The 8,091-nt window shown below is 60.9% G+C and overlaps 2 protein-coding genes, 1 non-coding gene and 1 pseudogene across 3 annotated transcripts in view; all 4 read left to right on the top strand.

The window, feature by feature from the left end:
• Positions 1-8,091, top strand: part of LOC149137454 (beta-1,3-galactosyltransferase 1-like) — a 68,134-nt gene that overhangs the window by 7,536 nt on the left and 52,507 nt on the right. The gene's annotated exons all lie outside the window — the stretch shown is intronic.
• LOC106877749 (beta-1,3-galactosyltransferase 1) overlaps positions 1-8,091 on the top strand; it is a 35,288-nt gene that overhangs the window by 7,536 nt on the left and 19,661 nt on the right. The window lies entirely within an intron of this gene.
• On the top strand, positions 1,098-1,256 carry LOC149137456 (5.8S ribosomal RNA). The gene has a single exon (XR_016244963.1). It is a non-coding gene; the product is annotated as a 5.8S ribosomal RNA (ribosomal RNA).
• The window catches only part of LOC149137455 (large subunit ribosomal RNA), a 9,946-nt pseudogene continuing 3,597 nt past the window's right edge, over positions 1,743-8,091 (top strand).

Here is an 8,091-nt window from a genome sequence, read left to right as displayed (position 1 = left end):
AATACGAAAACTAAAAGAAGCAGCACATATGCTAGGACACAACAACCTCCTAAGCAGACCGAGTGCAGATATGAATAGCATATGGGAACCGGTATTGAGGAAGGATAGAAAAATAATAGATTTATAAGCCTTAAAATTCACCCCATAATTGCCCACGGGCATATGGCGTAGTGGTTAAGAGCGCGGGCTACTAATCCCAAGGTTCCGAGTTCGATTCACGGCAGCAACCTGATTAATAATAATAATAATAATATAATAATAATAATAATAGTAACATCGATAGGAATGAGAACCCAGGTTCGAAGTTTCCCCAAGACACCTGACGAAGGCTGGAGGGTATATCAGCCGAAACGTTGTGTTAACAACAAACAAGATCAGGACGAATATCCGTCAAATGTAAATAATGTATATATATATATATGTATACATACATATATATATGTGTGTAGAAGCGGCGTCATCAGCGGTGGACGAAGCCCGCAAATCGTTCCCGCTGTCGTTATGCTTCCTTCTCGTTCTCTCTCTGCTGTAGTAGCAGTAGCTGCCGACCGCGCAGTTTTCACCCAGCCTGCGTCCGCCCGAATACAGTGCGCTAGGCCGACGGTGCTGCACGCTTTGCGGCTCCACGAACCTCAATATCTCTCTCTTCTTCCTTCCTGGCGTCGGCCAACATCGCCGCCGCCGCCGCCTCCTCCTCGCCTTTCCGGCGCCATCCAGCCGGTTTCGTAAGCCGCGGGCGGGCCCCCTCGCACTCGTCGGCCCTCTAACAGTGCAGCCTCAGCCTCAGCCGAGCAACGAGCAACGAGCAAGTAGAAGCGGCGTCATCAGCGGTGGACGAAGCCCGCAAATCGTTCCCGCTGTCGTTATGCTTCCTTCTCGTTCTCTCTCTGCTGTAGCAGTAGCAGCTGCCGACCGCGCAGTTTTCACCCAGCCTGCGTCCGCCCGAATACAGTGCGCTAGGCCGACGGTGCTGCACGCTTTGCGGCTCCACGAACCTCAACATCTCTCTCGTCTTCCTTCCTTTCCTCGCCCCCGCGTCGGCCATCAGCAGTGCCGGTAGGCGGTCGTCAGTCACTAGTAGTAGTAGCAAATACCGAAACCCTGGACGGGGGATCACTCGGCTCGTCCGTCGATGAAGAGCGCGGCTATCCGCGTGAACTGATGCGAATTGCAGGACTCAGTGAACATCGACACCTCGAACGCACATTGCGGCCCCGGGATCCCATCGTCCCGGGGCCCCGTCCGGTCGAGAGGCGGTCACGACACGAAAAAGCCGTCCGCCGTAGCAGCAGCAGCAGCGGCGGGGAGTCGGGAGTCGCAGGAAAGGGCGCGGGCCGGGGAAGCGGGCGGGCAGCGTGAACAGCCCGCCTTTCGTTCTCGCTACTGCTTCTGCTTCCGGCCCGACTAGCGAGCGCGCGCCGCTCGATCCTCCGTCTCCCGCAATGCCAGACCGTCATCGCTGCGACACCTGCCACGGAGCGGCCGACATCTGCAGTAGCAGCAGGGAACGCACCGTCCGCCGTTCGTGCGCACTCTTCTGCCTGCCGCCCTCGCCGTCGTTGCCTCCTCTTATTACTCCGTGGCGGCCGTTGCCGCCGCCGCCGCCGCCGCCTCAGCCGTCTACATCTTCGGTCGGTGTTCGCTCTGTGGATCTCGTTTGCGAGCGTTCGTGCCGGCCGACGACGACGAGTCGAATGCGGTTTGCCGCAGCGACGACTTTTTTTTTTTTTCTAAGCTAATGCTGCCCTCGACTCGGACGAGACTACCCGCCGAACTTAAGCATATCGCTAAGCGGAGGAAAAGAAACCAACCGGGATTCCCTAAGTAATGGCGAGTGAACCGGGAGAAGCCCAACGCCGAATCTCGTCGGCCGCGCCAGTCGTCGAGAGCTGTGGCGCAAGGGTCGTACACGGTCGATCGTTTCGCCCGGCTAGGTTCGGCGTCCCCTCGATCGGGGCTGCCCAGAGCGGGTGCCAGGCCCATTCGGAGCCGGCGGCGATCGGCGGTGTTTCTTTTCGGCCCGAGAGTCGGGTTGCTTGGGAACGCAGCCCAAAGCTCCATCCAAGGCTAAATACGGGGACGAGTCCGATAGCTGACAAGTACCGCGAGGGAAAGTTGAAAAGAACTTTGGAGAGAGAGTTCAAGAGACCGTGAAACCGCCCAGGGGTAAACGGGTAGGACCGCTCACGGCGATCGCGAGGGGACTCAGTCCGCTGCCACTTTCACCCCCGCCTCCTAAGGCGCCGTCGTCGCCGACGAACGCGTCGGTTGCGGCCGCTCGTTTCCGCGGGCGGTCGTCTGCCGCCTCGTCGGCGCTCGATTTCCGTGGCGCCGGCATCGGACGCACTTCCCCTCCAATCCGTCGTCGCGACCCGTTCCCGTCGGGCCGGTAGGCGCGCGGCGTCCGCAGGTCGCAGACGAGGGCCTCGGCGTCCGGAACCCGTTCACGCGGGGACCGGCGTCGGGATCCACGCGCTTCTCTCGACCGGGCCCGTCGCTCCACGAAAGCGCAGGCACGGCTAACCGACGGAGACGGGCTAACGCACCTCGCCCTCAGCATTCACGACGCAGCGAGTCGCGAAAGCGACGCGGCCGCCCGCCTGCTCCTTCTTCTACTTCTTCTTCTACTTGCTCCTCGTCTTCGCGCGTGGTGCTGCAGGAGCGGTGGTTGTTGGAGGAGTCGGCGGGATCGCCCGAAAAGCCGCCCGCTGCTGCCGGTCAGCGACGAGCATCGGCAACCTACCCGACCCGTCTTGAAACACGGACCGAGGAGTCCCAGTCGACTGCGAGTCGTTGGAGCCTTTCACTTCGCGAACTCCGACGGCACAGCGAAAGCGAGAACGTGACACGTCGCCGCTCGGGGGAAGGGAGTTGGGCCGCTGTCGCAGCAGCCGCCGCAGTTGCTGCCGCCGTCGTCTAATCTCGTTGGTTGCAGCATCAGCGGTGGTGGTGGCGGCGGCTCGCTTCTTTTTTTGTAACACGCGGCGTTTCGAAGCATCGTTCCCGGGTCGGGCCCGCGCATTCGCGCTCGAAAGCGCGTGTTCCCGCTCCGACTCAGGTGTAGCAGGCGGCCGGAGACCCGAAAGATGGCGATCCACGCCCGGTCGGGACGAAGGCAGAGGAAACTCTGGTGGAAGTCCGAAGCGCCTCTGACGTGCAAATCGATTGTCGGAACCGGGTGTAGGGGCGAAAGACCAATCGAGCCGTCTAGTAGCTGGTTCCCTCCGAAGTTTCCCTCAGGATAGCTGGCGCCAGCAGGAGAACGACACGCAATTCCGTCCGGTAAAGCGAACGACTGGAGGCCCCGGGGACGTTGACGGCCTCGATCTACTCTCGAACTCGGAACGGGCGAAACGGGCCGCTCCTCTCCCGAACGGAGGCGGCCGTTTACGAATCGTTGGAAATTTTATTATTTTGCGCGATTCTTGCGACGAATGCACGGTGCCAAGTGGGCCACTTTTGGTAAGCAGAACTGGTGATGTGGGATGAACCGAACGTCCGGCTAAGGTGCCCTACGCTTCGCCCATTAGATCCCCGAAAGGGTGTCGGTCGATATAGACAGCAGGACGGTGGCCACGGAAGTCGGAATCCGCTCAGGAGTGTGTAACAACTTACCAGCCGAATCGACCGGCCCCGAAAATGGATGGCGCTGGAGCGAGCGACCGATGCCGGACCGGCCGAGCGACAGGTTGCGCGATCGCCGGCGAGGCGACTTTCCGATGCCCGGTCGAGTAGGAGGGCGCCGCGGCGTGCATGGAAGCCGCGGGCGCGAGCCCGGGTGAAGCCAACCGCGGGTGCAGATCTCGGTGGTAGTAGCAGATATTCGAACGAGACCTTCGAAGACCGAAGTGGAGAAGGGTTCAGTGCCAACGGCGGTCGAGCACGGGTCAGTCGGTCCTAAGAAGCGGGCGAAAGCTTCCACGAAAGGCGCCGGATCCGTCAAGAAAGCGATTGTAGCAAATATAACAGCAGCAGTAGCAGATGCGGCCGGCCTCGCATCGAAAGGGAATCGGGTTAATATTCCCGAACCCGAACTCGGAGAGTGCCCGTCCGGCGGTGGGAACGCGGCGCGCCGCTCCTAGCAGCGCGTTTGTCGTCGAAGCCGGCGGTCGGGCGAAGCCGGCGGTCGGGCGAAGCCGGCGGTCGGGCGAAGCCGGCGGTCGGGCGAAGCAGCGGCAACGCAAGCGAGCCCGGAGACGTTGCCGGGAGCCCCGGGAAGAGTTCTCTCTTCTTCGTAAAGGACCGCGTCCGTGGAATCGGCTCGTCCGGAGATACGGATATGGTACCTGTAGAGCGCCGCGTCTCGGGCGGCGTCCGGTGCGCTCTCGGCGGCCCTGGAAAATCCGGGTACGTAACGATTCGCAGCTCTCGAGTCGGTCCGTACCCACCATCCGCAGCAGGTCTCCAAGGTGTACAGCCTCTCGTCGATAGCGCCAATGTAGGTAAGGGAAGTCGGCAAAATGGATCCGTACCTTCGGAAGAAGGATTGGCTCCGAGGACCGGGTCGGTCGGGCCGTGTGTGTCGCTGCGCTCCCGCGCGGCGGTTGCTTCGCCGTTCGCTCGGCGTCGCGTTGCTGCAGCGGGCGCCGGAACACGTCTTCACGCGAAGCGGCGGATCGGTACGGGGCTGTAGCGTTGGCGTCGGACTCGGCATCTCGGGCGCCTTTCCGGCCGTCGTTTGCGCCGCCTTCCGTGGCGGCGGGCAACTCGCTTCGCGTCGGTGCGCGGTCGCGCCTTCGGTCAACGAGAGTACGCGGCTTCGTCGGGCAGGCAGGCGGGTCGGTCGGTCGCGTGCGGCATAGTCGTCTGCACGCCGCGTCCTCGCGGCGGAAAGCGGTGGTTGTCGCCGCGGCGTCGGTCCTCCTCCTCTCGCGCGCGCGGCCTTCTCTCGCGTCGGCGTTCCGCGCCTCCCGGGCGCGAACAACACGGCTCCACACCCGAGACGCCGTGGAGCGACACGGCTTTGGGCTCGCCGTCGCGTCGGTGCTCGCGGCCCTCTGTTCCCGCCTTGCGTGGGGTCGTGCGGTCGTCGCACCGCGACGCGCGGCAGGCGTTCGGCCGGCGGCGAACGGTCGACTCGGAACTGGTACGGACCGGGGGAATCCGACTGTCTAATTAAAACAGAGCATCGCGTAGCCGGTCGAGCCGCACAGACGCGATGTGATTTCTGCCCAGTGCTCTGAATGTCAAAGTGAAGAAATTCAACCAAGCGCGGGTAAACGGCGAGGGTCGTTGCCTTGTCGTGGCAAGAGAGCTTACGTTCGTAATGCGGGCTATGTCGTGCTGTGTAGTCTGGGCTACACTGGTAGGTTCAACCATGCCGAATTGGTTGCATTGCATTGGACAAACGAAAAGCGGCCTAATCTCCCTGGCAGATCCGATACGGTGAGAGACTCCGCTGATTCTGGGGCGATACAAAGGACGGAGTGCATACGGACCGGTCTTCGCCACTCCTAGGGGCAGCCCTCTCGCGTGCCATGAGGGTCGGGGTGTGCTAGCAGTCCGTCTGGGTTGCCGTCTTAGTTTCACGCAGAAATGCCGAAAGAAGATGAATGTTACAACAAAACCACATCGACATACGGCAGCCAGGCGCCGATAAACTGGTGGTCTCGGGGTCCCGGGAAGGGCCCCGTGGTCATTAGAACCGTGGAAACCACTCACGGCGTGGCGAAGAGCTACTTCCCCCCAGGGTAGGTACAAGGTCATGCCTGCCTTGGCGTAATCTTGTTGACCCCCCGATTAGGTCAGCCGACGGTGATTCCCAGCCGTCGGCGTATAGCGGCTATGAGTCGCTCACTGTTATAAGAGACATGCCGGGCCGTTTTTTCCTGGAGTGTGCGTCCCACACGTTGATTCTCCGCGGCGAACAACTCCCGCCGGACCTCGCGGCTGACCATGTTGCCCTCTCCGGCCTCCCCGCTACCGTTCTCCCTCGCCTTGATGAGGACGGATCGCCCGTTGGGGGGGGGGGGGGGGGGGGGCTGGCGTTGGTGGCGCGGCCTGCCAACCGCCGGCCGATGCGTTCACCGTAGTGATTCCATGTACGTCGATCTCCTTGTTATGCCCGCTCTGTCCCAGACACTTCTCTAGCCCCATGGAATGGGGGCTACACGTACTCAACAGGCATAACCGTAAGCCTGCGTACAAATGCATACGCTGTGGCCGAGAGAGCGGCCACCTTCACTCGATCAGATGTCACGTCGCGAAGTGTTCGGGGAACACTGGTCCTGCCGATCCCGACCCCCAGCAACTGCCTTTTAAGTGTGACGGGTGCAGCCGGGCCTTCCGCCGGGCTGTAGGCCTTTCACTTCACCTACGACACAAACACCCTGTGCAAGCGAATAGGCACAGGATAGAACGTTGCAGGGACGAAATAGCACGCAAGCGAGAACAGCGTGCGCAACTCGCGCGGACGACGGGGCGAACGTCGCGGGGTTGTTGGACAAAGGAGGAAGTGTCAATCCTCCGTGAGAAGGAAAAGGAGTTGCTCGAGGCCGGGTGCAAAAGGATCGCTGTGGCTGTTGCCCCCCTACTTCCGGACAAGACGCTGAAGCAGATTCGTGACAAGCGTTCAGACTTGAAACGTGCTGAACGTCGAGCCCGTGAGCGAGAAGGGGCTCTGCCGATACCCGAACCTACGCGTAGTGTGCCTGTTAGTAGTGAAGAACAACCCGCAGTCACGACTGGCGGGAGCAATTTGGCGATGCTGTGTCCCCGGGACACACCCGTTGGGCGTCTGTCTTCGGTGAGTGCCTCCTGGCCCTCTATGACGACGCCTCGGATGCGTGCTGGGACGCTTTTGAGAGATGTGTTGAGGATTGGGTAGGCTTCATGGATTCGCGCCGTGTGGATGCCCGCAACAAGACGAAACGTAGAGATACGGCAGGTGCCTCGACGGCACCAAAACACCGACGAGCGAGAGTACAGCAATACGCTCGATACCAGCGTTTATACGCTTTGAATAGGAAGCGGCTCATGGCAGCAATTCTTGGTGAAGATTTGGAGGGTCAGTGCCCCGTCCCGATGCCCGAAGTAGAGGAGCTCTACAGGGACAGGCTCTCCCGACCAGGGCCAGAGGTCGATTTAAGCGCCTATCCGGCCTCCTCCTTGGTGGACAACGCGCCCATCTTGCGTCCGTTCACTTTGGAGGAGATCAAGATCGCTCGCCGGCGCATTAATCCGGCCTCCGCCGCCGGCCCTGATGGCCTGACGCCTCGTGAGGTCAGGTCGGTCGACCCTTCGATCCTAGCCAATGTTTTTAACTGTTCACTCCTGACCGGACGCGTACCGAAAGTCCTGTTGCAAGGCAGGTCAGTCCTCCTTCGCAAGAAGGCGGGCAGCCCGAACGACCTATCAAACTGGCGGCCGCTTACGATCTGCTCCGTGGTATATCGTTTGTACACGAAACAGCTGGCCGCCAGGATGCTCAGGGCGACACCCCTCAATCCCGCGCAACGCGGTTTCATCAAGTCGGACGGATGTAGCGAAAACACCTTCCTGCTCCGCCGGCTGCTGGACCGCTCCAGAGGGGTACAGTCAGGACAATCGCGAATCCCACGGATAGAAGTCGCCTTTCTCGACCTGGCCAAAGCCTTTGACACTGTCTCGCATTCCCTCGTTTTTGCGGGCATGAGAAGGTTAGGTTACCACGAACACCTGGTTTGTCTAGTAAAAGGGTTGTACGACGGGTGTACGACTAGATTCACGGTTGGAGCCACATGTAGCGAGCCCATAGAGATAAAGCGGGGTGTTCGACAAGGGGACGCTCTCTCGCCCCTCCTCTTCAACATCGCGACCGATCCGCTGCTGGATGCTCTACCCAGCAGCCTCGGTTTACATGTAGACGGGGTTGCTTTGGCGGGCCTGGCGTATGCGGACGACATGGTACTAGTTTCCGGGTCTGCCCGGGGGCTACAGAGCCTTCTCGCCATCTGCTCCGAGTTCTACCACGCGGTAGGCCTCGCCATCAACGTCTCCAAATGCGCCTGGTTCTCCATAAAGGGTTGGGGGAAATCGTTCCTCGTCAACACGTCCTCTCCGCCTACTCTCGACGGGTGTCCGCTACCTAGAGTCGAACCGGACGAGAAAGTA

The sequence above is a fragment of the Octopus bimaculoides genome, chromosome 1 (genome assembly GCF_046866305.1).
Source record: "Octopus bimaculoides isolate indiv1 chromosome 1, ASM4686630v1, whole genome shotgun sequence".
Classification (NCBI taxonomy): Eukaryota; Metazoa; Mollusca; class Cephalopoda; order Octopoda; family Octopodidae; genus Octopus; species Octopus bimaculoides.
Note: the sequence above shows the minus strand (reverse complement) of the source record. Positions and strands in the feature narration are given on the sequence as shown.